At 39.1% G+C, this 16,197-nt stretch overlaps 1 protein-coding gene across 2 annotated transcripts in view; it reads right to left on the bottom strand.

Moving 5' to 3' along the window:
• si:ch211-269c21.2 (carbohydrate sulfotransferase 8) overlaps positions 1 to 16,197 on the bottom strand; it is a 62,523-nt gene that overhangs the window by 34,101 nt on the left and 12,225 nt on the right. Inside the window, exon 1 of one of the 2 annotated variants that reach the window (XM_026917746.3) lies at positions 11,496 to 11,858. The exons of the other annotated variant lie outside the window; for it this stretch is intronic. The gene's annotated coding sequence lies outside the window, so the exon portion shown is untranslated. Of the gene's footprint in view, positions 1 to 11,495; positions 11,859 to 16,197 lie in introns of those variants that run through there. 2 annotated transcript variants of the gene reach the window in all.

Raw genomic sequence — 16,197 nt, 5'->3', positions numbered from 1 at the left:
AAAGGTGTCAAAGTTTAAAGTTTTTGATGGTGTAGATCTAGCTTTTACCATGCCTACTTAGCAGTGTTTAAAAGACGGAGGTTTGTTCACGGTTTTGAATCCTCATAAATGACACTAGCAAGCCTGTCATTATTAAATTAAATATTTATATGCACATAATCATAACAAATTATAATAAGTGTCCTATGTTAAAGCAGTTTCCATAAAGAGCTCACTTAGCAAAAATGAGCATGTGACATAAGCTGTAATGGCATCAAACACTGTGGCGCTAGTAAAAATAATTACCAGTAATGATGACATGACAGTCATTGGACATGAAGTGGCACGGGAACAAGACGCTGAATTTCATGACATCCTCTATAACGTCTGTTTTATGACTTTAAATAAAGTGTTAGCAAAGGACTTGAGGTTTCTTAGAAAGAATAAGAAAAAAAATGGGTCAATGTGTTTTAATGGTTATCTAAATCTCTTTATAAATATGTAGCCAGCACTAGGAATTTTGCACAACAAAACTAGGACCTGGATCTTACACTGTACACATGACCTCGCATGCACTCTGTGCTACCTCCACACTTCTTTTATAATATCATAATGATTATAATACCATGAATACCAAGTAGCACCTAATGATGACAAAGCTTAGCAACAACTCGGTAGCACACCAAAAGGACTGTGTGACATAATCACAACACAAGCCCTGTGCTTATAACAAACAAACCCTGAAATATTTCATCAGGACTACACTGCATTTTAATCATGCCCAACACTCCAGATTCATATAATGCCATGTTTAGTTACTCCATGTTTAATGCGTGTCAAACATTTTAAAGCAATGGATTTCACAGCCTATACGATGAATAGCTAAAAGCAAAACAGTGAGAAATGGACAAATTAGCAGTGCTAGTGCCAACTTGCTATGTGTTATTGATCGCCTTGCTAGTATTGCTAGTACCATATCTACTACTTATAGCTAATCAGTTTCCTGTGTTTACACTTCCTGTGCTATCTTTAATAATCCCTTCATTAAAATAAATTCTGTTGAGTTCTTGAATCTGACTGGTCAGGTGTTGAATTTTCTAAAACAGCAGCTCTGACAGTAGTGCTTGTATGGTGGACATCCACGTAACCTAAGACTAACAATAAAGAGATTTTAAAAAACGTTATTCAACAAAGAAAAAATAATTATTTGGTGAAGCTTTCTGTAAAGAGATTTTTTTAACATTTATGGAAGGAGTCTCCAGTGTTAGTGATTTTTAACAGACAGTAAGTTTTCCACTTGTGGAAAGTCTTCAGGACAAACGACTCTGGTTTCTTGGTAACATGACAATTTTTTTTTGTTAATAGAGAGAAAAAAGAGAGGCTGGTGAGCAATGTTCCCTCTCTTTTTTTTGCGGAGCAAAACCCATTTCTACTGGGCAGACCCTGATACCCCACAATCCGCAGGGATTGTGGCTGTTCTGACCCTACCTGGCTAGCCGGCTAGCCTGGAAACAGGCATCGCATCGCTATGCTAAGGTATAACGGGTGATTGTCACAGATGTTGAATAATTAATGTGGCTTGCTAAGCATTATTTGTGGTTGCCACAAAATTTGGATGGCAACAGTACTGTCTCTTTTAGACATGCCTTGTTGTTTGGGCTGTCAAAAAATAAGAAAAACACAACACTGTTATGAAAGTCAAGTGTACTCGTGGCTGGTCTGAACAGTAATGCAATCATCTGTCAGTTACTCCTATTAACTAACACAATTATGTGGCAGTGTTCTGAAGAGATTTTTTTTCTGCATGGGAGAATCATCAGAAGTGTGTGACCAGAACAGTGTTGGTAAGGGAACAACTGTTAATAATAGTTATAACAAGGGAAAACAGGAACTAATTTGTTCCACAACATTCCACAGCAAATGTAACTATAAATAGTTAAAAAGCATAACCTGCCATTCAATAACGAATTAATAATTAATAAATTAATCAGCAGTTGGGAAATTACTGTGGTATAAGAGCAATAAAACACATTTCGTAAGGTTCTGTTATTAGAAAATAATCACCTTTGAAGTAGTAATAACTTTGCATCAGGCTGCATCACATTACCCTGTCATTGATTATTTTCCTATAACATCACATCCCCAGTTGTTTTATTCCTTGTATATTGTGGTAGTTTCTGCACTATTTCATTGTCAAACGCTACTTCAATAGGATGACAGGAAAAGTAATAGATGCAAGTGGCCATAAGAACATGCTGAATTAGATATGATCCATTTTTAAATATCATTACAGCCTATTTCTCTGCATCCATTCAGTAAGATCTTTACCAGATGGGCCACATCAGTCCCAGAGGAAAGCACCAAATTTGTTTGCTTGATGCATGCAGTTTTGCTTTTTTGCAGGCAATCACTAGAGGGGCGACGATGTTGGCTTTCTTTAACAACAGCTCTGAGTAAAAAATACCCAGCACACCTGCTCACATCCCTTCACCCTCCGTCCCTTTATCTTGACTTGATTGCTTTCCTCTGGACTTGACCACTTCCCTCATTATCCACAGGCTGGCGGCATCGCTGTTCCCTGACCTGTGAGATAGAGGGATTTCAAAGTGTCGGCAGTGGCAGACAGACATCTGATGGATGTAATCTAGAATCCAGTGATCTCAGGGGAAGTGGAGGGTCTCTGTCTAATGAAGTTGTGGACAGCAGAAATAGAGGCACAGACCTAGGTGATGACCTAGTGCACCTCAGACACAAGGGACTGCAGTGCACAAACAGGTACTAGTCGTGTGATGGGTTTCATTCTGACACCTGTCCTCAACTCTGTCTGAACATGTAAAAAAAAAATGTATTATACATTATTATATGGAGAAAAAAAATATACAGCATACATGTGACATTTTGAGAAGACTATTAGTACTGAAGTGCTGTCACTTTCTTGTCATGCTCATCGTTCTGTAATGAAATGAATACACTCGTCACATCTCAAGCCATTATTCTTATTCCGCTAGTCGCGTGGCTCATTGCAAGTGCACTCAATGGTCTTTTTGGTCTTTCGTCTAATTCTCGAATAGATAATACTCCTGGAATGTAATCGGAGAGCTGCCCATATTAATGATAATGAGAATATAATTCAGTGAGTGTGCTATGGTCTGTCTCTGCCATAACTAATTATGTTGCTCACCGAGTGGAAATTTAATAATGGAATTTGAAACCACATCACAGGTTCGGGTGTTTAAATATGCTCAGAATAAATTCAATATACTTGATTTTCTCAGACAAATAGATTTCATTTGCTTTAATTATGGAATAAAAACTGTGTGCTCAGTGGCAATGATTTTGCATATGCTTATCAGAAGCTGATAAAGAAACATAAGGGATTTCTCTGACTAGTAGAAGTGAGAGTGTAGGCCTATTTCTCAATATTCACTTCAATCAAATTCTGAAAGTTTGTTTTAGTGACTTATTAAAACAAAGAGTCTTTTAAGGCTGAGCTCCAAATTTAATAATTTATTATTTCTTTTCTGTTAAAAGCATTACAAATTCAGATTCATACCACATTAACAGTGATTAGCTTGACATTGCATCTTCAATATCTGTTTATTCTCTCTATATCGCTCACATTTATCTTTATCCTGTATATTCCCAGCTCACCTAATGCAGTTAACTGCCTAAATTCACCGAAAGCAACTGCAACCATCAGTCAAGGTTTCCCAAAAATCGAGAAACTGTCACTACTGTGATCTCAGACATGTCTTACAAGCACAATAATAATAATAATAATAATAATAATAATAATAATAATAATAATGTGTTCCATGTTTACTGTGCCTTTCTATAACTCAAGGGCACTGTACACAAATATACACCAAAAGAGAGTAAAACAATAGTAGGAAGGGAAGTGTTGGGGCCCAATCACCTGCCAATCACCCAACAAGCCAGCATTTGTTTTTCGAACTGCTGTTCATGCTGCGTCACAAGGCAGCGTCACACACTTGAAGGAAAGCATTGTCTTCCCTCTTCCTCATACATGAGCTCACAGAGCCTATAATTGGCTAGTATTGCTGTGATAAACAGGGGAGAGAGAGTAACACCATCCCTTCCACCCAGAGAGCATGGCCAATTTTGATTCCCAGCCACAAACAGCTGTGGCATTGTTGGGATTCAAACTCGCAATCTCCTGACAATAAGGCTTATGCTCTTCTGTTGCGCTGAAAAGCTATGTTTCAAGTTGACTCGTAAAAAATATAAGAAAGTAGTGCAGTCCCAAAGGTCCTGGTGGACGGCATTCCAAAGTTTGGGGGTTATGGCACTAAAAGATCTGCCCAGTGATGTCAGTCTGGTCTTAGGCACCACCAATAGACTAATATTGGTGGACCTGAGGGTCCAAGCAGGGGTGTAGGACTGTAGGAGCTCAGAAAGAAAAGGCAGGATGAGGCCATTCAGTGTTTTGTAAGTGAGAAGTAGGAATGTAATGTGTGCTGAATGTTTTGTATGAATAAGGACTCTAGCAGATGAAGTTTGAATATGTTGAAATCTATTTAATGTTTTACCAGAAATGTCAAAGTAGAGGGAATTGCAGTAGTCTAAGAATGAGGTTATGAAGGCATGAACCAGGGTTTCGGCATCTTTCAAACTAATCAAGTCAGACAATATAGTGCGTGGACTAAAAAAATTGTGAATGACCTAATGTGAGGTTCAGATGAAGTGTGTTGTTAAATACGTAGAATGAGAACATTTGTAGAAGGAATGAATTAATAGTGAATGAAAATGGTGAAAAGTAATACTCACACTCATACCAAACCATGAGAAAGCAGTCTGAGTGAGTATGAGTGTGAGTATTACTTTTCACCATTTTCATTCACTATCTCTCCTGTTCTTCAGGTGAAACTGGATTACAGCATGTTAGTCATTGTTCTTATTCTCCGCCCTTAATACTCAGCTTGAATTCCGTATCAAATTCAGCAGGACGGTAAAAGGTATTTAAAATTACAATACACTCAGTGGAAAAGACAATTATTCCAATGGGTGCCCAGTTAAAGACAATTTAATATTTAAGCGCAGTTGGAATTGATCTTCTTCAGTTATAATATTACAGAATTAATCTTCTCCTTTAGCAAAAGAAAGTGCTTTTAAACCACATAATGTTTGGATTACAGGATTATGGATTATGCCTGGATGATTCAGACATGGTTTTTTGTTAAATGTATTAACAAAAACATTCTGGCGAGTCTGTTAGACTGTTCATTCATTCATTCATTCAGTCAGTCATTTGTCTACTTAGTAACTTAGTCACAGGGTCTTAGAGGTCATGGAAATACCTGGTATGAGGCAGGAATACAACTAGAATGGGACACCACTCCATCTTAAGGGACCATGCACACACTTTCACACACTCATTCGCATGTAGGGGCAATTTAGAGTCATCAATCCACCTACCAGCATGTTTTTGGGAGGTGGAGAGCCCAAGGAAACAGGGGAACCAAAAGAATACCCACATGAACACAGGCAGAACATGAGAAGCTCCACATAGTGGCAGTTCTGTGGGCGAAAAGGCCTATTTGATGAGAGAAGTAAGAGGAGAACTACTGTTCACTAAATTTGTTTTGTTTTGTTTTTTGCATCATTTTGTATAAACTGTATAGACTGTCTGCATGAAAATCGCAGGACATCAACAGTTTCTAAAATACTCTGTCCAACCCATCTGGCACCAACAACCAATGAATTACCCTGCTGCCACACGATTGGCTGATTGGATAAATGCATTAAATTGCAGGTATGCAGGTGTTCCGGGACACGGGTGTGTGGCCGGGGAGTGAATATTGTTATTAACATGATCTACTGGAAAAATACATTTCACTAGTATAATCACAATCGGGGCATTTCCCTTGTCTCAAAATATCAATGATTACTTACATGAACATTTATTTAAAAAGAAAAAAAAAAGAAACAGAATTACCAAAGAAATACAATGTTAGATATTGAAAAGGTTTGTACATTTATCCTGAGTAATGCTCCTTTGTCTAAGTGATCAGATAAAAACAGGCAGTGCTCTCCAGCAGTACACAACACTAATGCTAATTTGATTGTGTTTCATATTGATTTCTTCACCTTGAATAAGACATTGCCTGGAAATAAAGAAAGTGCCCCTGACATGACCCATAGTTTTCCCTCGCGGTTTTAACTTTAATATTGATGGCTGTACACATCAGACCTGTGCTTTGATTCTCAAGCCTGTGTGAGTGTGGCATTTACTGTCAGGATAAAGGAATTAGAAATCAACATCATTTTCCATTAAACTAATTGCATTATGGAATGACTCAGATTACTTGGAAATGAAGGGAAAGACAGGGAAGAGGGTTATAAACAGCTTGTATAATTTATAATGTAGAACCATGTAGTGTAAATGTAAACGAATTTTTGCATGATTAAAAATGTACAAGTTTAAAAAAAGATTACAGTTGGCTTAATTATACGGAGTACCAGTGAAGTGATCATTCAATCATCATTCATTCATCTTCAGCATGTGCTTTATACCTAATTCATCCCGTGGATTGCCTCACAGCTCCAAGGTTCCTGGTTTGTTCCTGAGCTTGGGTTACACACCGTCTGTGTGGAGTTTTGCGTGACCCTGAGCAGGACAAAGCACTTACTTGAAGTTGAATAAATGTTTTAATGCTTACAAAGTAAAATGTCATACAAATATCTCTATTCCCTCATGAAGAATGCAAGTATACAGTCTTTTAAAAAAAAAAAGTTAAGCACTAGATCCCTAAGGGTTCTTCAGCTGACCTTTCAGGAGAACCAAAGAACTGTTTTCCTAGAACTCTTTAGGGAAACTAAGAATCCTTAACCCTTGACTATACAATGTGCCCTTGACAAATCCTTGAAGAACCATATGAATTAGTATGTAAACTGGTATGCAAAATGCCTCCATGTACTCCTGCCATCACAACCTCACCCTTTCCCCCACAATACCCAGGTTATCTGTGGCATACTGCTCTATCACAAACAACTGAAGAGCCTCACTGGGGAAATCACAACCCAGTCAATAGAATAAGCTTGCAATGAGTAAATGTCTAGCAATAGGCTTAGTAATCTTATATATGTTTAAAAATCTCTTTATCTAATAAACAGAAATATTAGTTAATATTTTCACTTGCTAAAATATCATTTTTTTCCAGTGAAAGTAAACAAACCTTTACAAAGCATGCAAAAAAAAAATCACCCAAGTATAGGGAACACAGAGCCAGTGCTTGGGAAATTATTATATAAAGGACTAGTGTAAAACATTTTGTGCATCACAACTGTTTATTTTCTCTTTCAGTTCGTCATTCCAAATTTCCAGAACACATGGCATTTCCGCAGCCACTTCAGCTCTGTCCTTGGGTTCAGTTTGTTCCTTGTGGCTCAATTTAGCAGCTCACATCTACAGAAAAAAGCTCACATCCCAAAATACATGACATGTTCAGTTCACTTTGTACAGCTGAGTTGATTCAGGATCGCTTTCATGCTGCAATGAAACTGGGTTAGAGTTCGATTAGAATCACACCAAGAGCATCATGCATGGTGTCAGAACAGTTGAAACCCAAGTAAAAAAAAAAAAAAAAAAAAAAGTACCAGGGTTAGATTCAAGTGGACTAATGAAAGCACCTTGACAGATCCTCTTCTCTCACTCGTCACACTACAGAATAACAAAGGACATGCTCAGCCTGACAGAGAACCCTGCTGTCTATGCATGTATGCTCTGCTGAAACAGTAAACACATCATCCATCACAACAGTGAAGACTCACAACACCCTGACCCTCACCTCAGGAGAGGTGTGTGTTTGCATGCATTCAGAATTTCTTTCAGTCATGACACCCTCCACAGAGGCTCATGCTTTCTCTGTCTCTCTCTCACACATACACTATTAGAGACGGGCTTGGTGCCATATGTTGACCTCCCTTACACACGAGGTGTGCTGTCTCCTGAGGGAAATCAATCACACGCTAACGCTGGCCGGGGCTCCTTCCGAAGCAGCTGTTCAGCCTGATGATCTTTAAACAAGAGATCGGAGTGGCTCTAACCGTCCCCGTGACCCCCACCCCCTGCGGCTCTGCTCTGTACTCCAGCCTGGCATCCTACAGTGCAGAGCGCTGAGCAGCTTACTGAATGTTAAACCCTGCGTTCTTGTAGGGCCTTATTAATCATACAGAGTGAGAACTCATCCTGTTGCTTTATCCGCTGGCTGCCTACCACTGTCCTTGACATTCATGCTCACAGGAAGTCTGACAAACGCAGTCAGAAATATTGTGTGGGCTTGTCAGAGCGTGTGCCAGGTATTCTAAAGCGGTTTGTGTGTGTGTGTGTGTGTGTGTCTGTTTGCTTTTGAAGCTGTTAGTCCTATCATAAATGACTATATAACATGAACCAAAGTAAGACCACAAGTGAGGTGCTGAACACAGATTATTTAGCTGACGGACCATCCTCAGGACAGCAGTGGAGTTTTCAAACACTGTGTACATGTATTGTATTACATTTATCTAGTATGTCATGTGTTTCCATGCACAGTGTCCAAACTGTCCTTTAGCCCTTCACTGCTGTTGGCTGGATATTTTTGTTTGGTAGACTTCTTTCTCGCCTTATGTTCACAATATTGAGCAATAAAGCGACAGATACGTGTACAACACGGAGTTGCGATTTCAGCAACAGCACAATTTCTCAATTTTATGCAAATTAGGTATGACACTGTAAAGAAATGATACCAATATAAACAATTGGCTCAAATGATTACTCTGACTGGTGTGTGTGGTCTGAAGTTTCTCCAGTTCCCCACTTTAGCTCTTACCTGCAATTAGTTCCCATTTACTGTTTGACATGCAAATACGGAAGAAAAACTTATAACCATGGTTTCATCTTATCCTGACGAAGAAAAATAAACCTTGGAAGGAAGTAGCAGAGATCACTGTTGCCTCTGGTGAATATACAGTAAGCTTGCTTTGCTAATCTGCCAAAGAAGCTAGTACGAAGCCTTGCATATAACATGCAACCAATAGTCACAGTGATTAGTTCATTATCGTAGTTAGCTTTAGAAGCTATATATAGCTGCTACTGCTTCTCAACAGTAGTAAAAAATGCAAGACAGTGTGCACACTCACAAGCGACAAACTACAAGTGACATGAGCGACTTGTCGCTTGCTAGTGTGAACGATGCATGAACTCAGCAATGATGCTGAAGTTTACCTACTAACTTACTTACATACTAAAGTTAACTTACTTCATTTAACCACTCTAGCTCATTCCTTCCACCTTTTAGTAGCAGACAATGAAATCCAAATACACCTACTTCCTGGTTACTTCATGGCTATAGCTAATGCATTTGGCAAAAGTATCAGAATGCCTTGACCGTAACGATAAGAAAACTGGAACCCAAAAGCAAAGCATGAGGAGAGAAAGAATTGGATTATGGAAAGCACGCATGATTAGATACATTTTTTACATCTGGTCCTTTTGGTACCTCGTCTCCCTCCTCGACAACAAACTGTTACTTTTAATGCTCCTACTAACTAGTTAGCTAACAGCTACAATTTATGCTATACTGACTGATCTTGTTGTAGCGTATGTAAATGCCACTACACACAGCATAACGTCACTCATTTGTTGGTCAGGACTCGCAGCTATCTTTCATATCCTATCTAAATTAGGTAGCTAGATAGATTATTATTATTATATTCATTGAGATAAGTGTCAGCCAAAATTATCTGATGATAGCTGGATTTAATGCTAACAGTGTCTCAGAGCCAAAACAGTGCAGTGGGTACAAATGCCATTATTTGTGTCTGTGTTAATGGCTCAGTAGCCATGCTTGTTTTCTGCTTTGGTGTAATAGTGTTGGATGTTGAACAGGTACAGACATGACTACTGGTCAGAACAGGTTTAGGATTCTTACTGTTTACAAAATATTAAGGGTGTGGAAGTTTTCACATGCAAATACTTTACTTGGGAAGGCAATGTGAGAGGGGCATAAAATCTCAAAGCCACCTGTGACGAGCTTCCACCACTGACTGAGCTTATGGTATGAATACTTTCGCAAGTACCCATCTACATGAAAAATGTCTCAAATGTGTCCTACGCCAACAGTTCCTGTCGTTAAGCGGTTGTTTTAAAGCACACCAGCTCTGCACACAGCAAACAGCCATTAGCATAGCGCTAAAACAGTATGAGAACTCCCACAAGTGTTGTTTCCTCAGAATTAAAGGAAGCCATTATGGATGCTGCAGCAGCAGAAGTCAAAATCACTTTCAGCCAGTGTAAGAGCTTTTACATAACAGATAACGGAGCACTAACCAACCAGAGAAACTAAACCTCCATGTGGGGGGAGGAAGCTGTTTCTCTGTCATTCATAATTCACCGGCTGCACTCTGAATAACAGCCTTTGAGGAATAGTTTGACATCCCAGATGAATAATTAAAAGGTGCCCTTTCCCCCATTAAAAGAGACAGACAGATAGCATTTCCATCGTCTGATTGGCCAGACACCGGTCTCTGATGGCTGCTGCGGCTTTTCTAAATGCCATGCTGTCAGTAACTTCAAATAACACGTCGATTAGACTTTTCATCAGGCACGCATTTCATGCCAAAAACTTTTTTAATGGATCGTAATTATTAGTCATTTAGAAGCAGACGGTTGTTAAAGGACAGTTTTATTCTAGTCAATTAAAAGGAACTTTCTGGCTGTGGCCAATTTTTACATACAACTGTTAGTGTTGCTTGCAGACCCTGGAATCTGAAACTGAACATCCACATCTGGAAAACAGAATACATCTTAAAATTCTTTGAATGCACGAGCATGAATCTCCATGAGTCTCACTAGTTTCCTTGACATCCTCAATGACACACAAAGCCAAAGCCAAATGATCAAGGTAGTGTTAATGAGATCAATGAAGTAATGAAGTGCTGCTTTGATTTTGGAAAAGAGCCCTGCTCCACTAAGCCCTGTTCTTCAGTCTGCATCCATTTCCGATTGGCTGGGTGGGAGGACGAGCAGCCTTGTACTATTTATAGTCTGGTGAGAAATAATTCAAAGCTATCAGAGAGAAGATCTCGCAAATCTCTGACAGCAGGAGGAATGGCTGAGGAAATCTTTTGTCTGTCTCCCTAAGACTGTGAGACGATGTTATGTAATGTGCTTTGCCTGTCTGGGAATCAGTGCATGAGTGATGGGAATGATCTGAACATGGGACAGGAGGGAAAAGTCAGTCTTTCCATCACTGCTTTAAACACTCTTTAGTGATTAGTATTTAACTCACACACACACACACACACACACACACTCACACACACACACAGGCTGGTGTAAGGTTTACTCACACAGTCTAATAACAAGCTCATTTAATATGTGACAAGAGATCTGTAAGTTTATAGGCTTAGGTGACATTTATTTTCAGAATCTGCAGTTTTTTTTCTTAGTTTGCATGTTGTATTGTTTTTGATTATATTTTGAGTTAACATCCAATAAAGCAAAAGCCAACACTGACCTTAACTGTCTTCATTGTGCTCAGAAAGTCCCTCTGCTCTGTAACTCAGCAAGTCTCCTTTCAGTCTTCCTCAGAGCTCAAGCATGGCTCAGGAAAACGTGTAACGCGCGCGAACATGAAACCCGTTTTATCTTTGCAACTTGTGGTGCACGCTAGGTGTCCGCGAGGAGCTCGGTGTCCGCGTGACGCTGCGCTCGTGTACAGCTGAAGTGTGTAGCGCGCGCGTTGGCGCATGCCCGCTTCTATTCCTGCGCTCCCTCGAGACTCTGCGCGCGCACTGCCAAGCAACAGCTCCAGCTCCAGCCCCAAAAGCACCGACACAAAGACAACCTCCGCCAAGTTTGCGCTTCTCCTTAACGGTTCTGCGCCTCGGTTTCAATTACAAGTGATTGAAGCATCACGGTTTTAACTCTATAAACACACACACACAGAATGCACCACACACACTAGGCGTCATGGACAGATCGTTATTATTTCCTGTTTGAAACAGTCCAGATGGGGAAAATCCCAGGAGAAATGGGAAAACTGCATCAACCCGAGTGTTAAACAAACTGAGAAAACCTGCATGCATCAGCGTCAGACGGTTGCTGCTGGTGATTTCTGTGGGTTTCAACTGAGCAATTCCAGCTTGAATGTAGGAGCTGTTTCATCACTTTCCATTACTCGAACAAACAAAGCAGAAATCATCAGAACTCTTCTAGGCCTAAATACAGCATCTTATAAGTATTCACCCCCCTTGAACTTTTCCACATTTTGTAGTGTTACAGCTGGGTTTCACAGCAACAGGAGTGAACATGCAATCACAACATTGTTATTTCTAAATAAAAAGCCCCCCCCCCCCCCCCCCCCCATATTATGGGCTAATTTGTGTGACGTTTAATTCTAATAAAATCCATATCAGTTCCAGATGATAACATGGACATGGAAGAGTTCAAAGGGGGTGAATACTTATGCAAGACGCTGTGGAATTCTACAGAGATAAAAGAGAGAAGGGGTGAAGAAAGAATGAATGAAGGTAAGAAAGGTAAGCATGGATGAATGGATGGATGGATGGATGGAGAAATGAATCAAAGACAGAAGAAAAAGTACTAATGAGATATAAAAGAGAAAGGAAGAAAAGAGTAGGAAGAAAGAAGGAGGACAATTGGACTGGGGATGGTGCAGGCCATGAGATATAATAGAGATATTAAAGATAGGAAAAAAAATTAAGGATAGGAAGAAAGTTAGAAAGAGAAATAGGTGGCAAATTTTTAAAAACCGTTAAGCAATTTCTAGCACAATATTTACACTTCCAACATTTGAGCCTTCTCTACTACTCACTTTCAGTAAATGCTTTATCCTGGTCAAGATCATGGTGGATCCAGGGTCTATCCCACCAGCGTAGGGCCGGAATACACCCTGGAAGGGACGCCAGTCCATCGCAGGGCACCATTCACACACTCATTCACACCTAGGAGCAACTGATCTTAGACAGTCCACCTACTGGCATGTTTTTGTACAGATGGATGGAAAAGGAGAACTCGGAGGAAACCCACGCAGACATGGGGAGAACATGCACAGAAACTCCATGCAGAAGGTAACCCCAGCTCAGGATCTTGGAACCGTGGAGCTGTGAGGCACCAACGCTACACACTGTGCCACCATGCTGCCCATTTTAACCTCCTTCCATCCATAAATATATATAAACAAGTTACTCATTCAGTACAATAGTGAAATAAGAAAGTTCATTTGAGATCACACCAACCCAGTCATAAACACAAAGATTTTATGTTACATTCATAAAACAAGACTTCAAAAATCAAATAATCTCAAAGCACCGACTAAAATAGCAGAGCTACATGTAATGCGGTTATCACTTACCAAAAACAGAGTGTATTGAAAAAGCTTAGCATCTGCATACAAAATAATTTGACTATCAAGTGGATTGTCACCCACCAAATGAAATTAACACATTAATGAGGAGTACCCCATCAGATTTCTGGCTCTGAGATTAAATTATAATGAGGTACTCGGGTGGTGTGCTTCACACCAATCCTGAAATAGTGAACAGCGTATTTAAACTCCCTTAAGTGCCAACAAATTATTCAGTTATTCCTCCAAATACATTATTCTAATTCAGTAGCTACAGGAAATTATGTAGTTATGAGCAGGCTATGTCTAGCTATAAGCAGTATAAATAGTCACTCAGAGCCACCAGGGCGGCCGATGGGAATGCAGGGGAGCCAGACAGCAAGTCGATTAAGGCCACCAAATATTCAGAAGCAGTGGGTGTTAAGAGGTTTTAACCTTTGAACTGAAATAATTATGATTTGTTATTATTAGGACAGGGCGGCATTGCTTCTCTGGGTACCGGTGTGTGGAGTTTCACATGTTCTTTTCTGCATTTATGTGGGTTTGGATCCAGGTTCTCCGGTTTCCATACACCTCCCAAAACCATGCGGTAGGTGGATTTGCTAAGCTAAATCGTCCCTTGATGTGATTTAGTGTGTGACAGTGTGTGTATGGTGCCCTGTGTCCCAACCCGGTTAAGAATAATAGTTTTATATATATATATATATATATATATATATATATATATATATATATATATATATATTATATACTAATGTCTGCTTCTGTGGTGACCTGAATTTGTCATGAATTTGTCGTATACTCATATTTATCAAGAAAAGGGAGATACTGCATTTAGTGAGTCAAGCTATAGACAGATCTCACTGATGATTCCAGATTACTCTGCACTGATGCAAAATTGTATGCCCGTGTTTATGTATTTCTGTGAAGCTGCTTTGTGACAGCTTCACAGAAATACATAAAAAAAAGTACTATACAAATAAAATTGAATTGAATTGAATTATAGTCTGTCAAAATGACCAGCAAGCTTTCTCCTGATTGTCTTCATTCAGATATTATTGATAACCTTCTTAATGTCATCAGTGATTCTCAACATGTTTTGTTTTTTAATTTTTTTTTTTTCCAGTGGAGGAACTACTAACAACTCAAAAACAAGTAGGCTTATAAATAATGTCAGCTAGGATCTAGTATGTTTTGTGAATGGAAAGTTCAGGAATAAAAAATTGTAGAGCTCCAGTAAATAACCAGATTATGATTGTACATATTGCCTGGCTGCAGTCTGATTGTGTAAATCATGCAAGTTTCTTGATATATGCAGAGAAAGCTTTTAGGTGCCATTTTTAATATTATATGCTCATAGTTTGTATTATATACTAATGTCTGCTTCTAATACTACTTTGTATTATATACTAATGTCTGTGGTGACATGAATTTGTCATGAATTTGTCATTGATGCATTTGAGCTCAGTAGAGGCACAACACAGGTATGACCACTGTCGCCTCTAGTTTTTCTTCTTTCCCTAAAGCCATTAGCTCAAGCAATGCGATAGGATTGACTCACTGCCTCAAATCACTCTTTCCAAATCTAGACGTCATCATTCCCTTTTTATGGATGACATCTTTTTACACCTATCAAAGATATCATCCTCTATCTCTCAGTGGCTTAAAATATTTAATAACTTCAGATGCAGAAGTGGATATAAAATTACTAAGACAAAGTGCATTCTAATGCCCTTGGCAGAATCCGGTAAGCATGCCTATGTAATTCCCGTTAGAACTGATTTATCCAAAAATACAGATTAAACTCTGACTCCATTCACTCTGTAGATCAGTCAGGACCTACAGAGACATGGTTCCCTGCAGAAACAGGGAATATATAATCCATGGGTTCCAGGTTTTCCATTTTATTCTCCATAAATCCACTTTCTCTTAACAAAAGGTTTGTTAGGAAACTTTTTTAAAGCTGCCAAAGAATTTATCCGGAATAAGAATCTCCAGTATCTCCAATAAGACAAACTATTTGTCTTTAAGGACTGGTCAGAGCAAACTGTAGTGTACACAAGCTCCATAATAGCATCACGCATTGCAGTTTTTTAGTTTCTCCCAGGACACTCTTGCTTTCTGTATTTAAGACTGAGATGTGCATTACATGCTTATAGGGTACTGTGGGACTCAGCGATTGACTGTCACACTCTAATGAGCTGTTTGAAGTTCACAAGCACATGTGGAGCTGTTTCTTTGAGTTACAATAAATTACTCTTGGATTCCTCCCACACACTCCCATTGACTGTAATATGGGACAGAATATTTATTATTCCAATCAACCTAGGATTGGAATTGGGAAGGCATTTCCAACACTGGCAAAGCATAACATTTTAAAAATGATAAAGGAAGCTTATACCACTGCTTATATTGTATATTTTGCACAAGATGAAACACCTGTCTACATGTTTCGATTTGCTCACAAAAGCCTGTCAGCACACACATTCACAGATGCCAAATTTTTGGATCAAAATATGGATTAAATTTGTCCTCAAGATTGCACATGTGTACAAATATTTCAAATTTGGTGACAGTCTTAGCCACTTAAGTCTGACAATCTGTCCATCCACACTGATTGACATGTTACCCGCCTAACTATGAAGGTCGAAATGTTTTGATTATTCTTCACACTAAGAATTCCCAAATGGTCTCTGTACTACTTTTGAAGAAGAGAAGAGATATAAGATGATCTTAATATAGTATCTACAGTACTGTGCAGGCACATGCAAAGAAATGCTGTAGAGCAAAGATGCCTGAAAATAGTAATTGCCTGAAAATAGTAGTCTCAGGTAAAATTTGTGCAGTTTTA

Source organism: Pangasianodon hypophthalmus, chromosome 7 (assembly GCF_027358585.1).
Source record: "Pangasianodon hypophthalmus isolate fPanHyp1 chromosome 7, fPanHyp1.pri, whole genome shotgun sequence".
In the NCBI taxonomy this organism is placed as follows: Eukaryota; Metazoa; Chordata; class Actinopteri; order Siluriformes; family Pangasiidae; genus Pangasianodon; species Pangasianodon hypophthalmus.
Note: the sequence above shows the minus strand (reverse complement) of the source record. Positions and strands in the feature narration are given on the sequence as shown.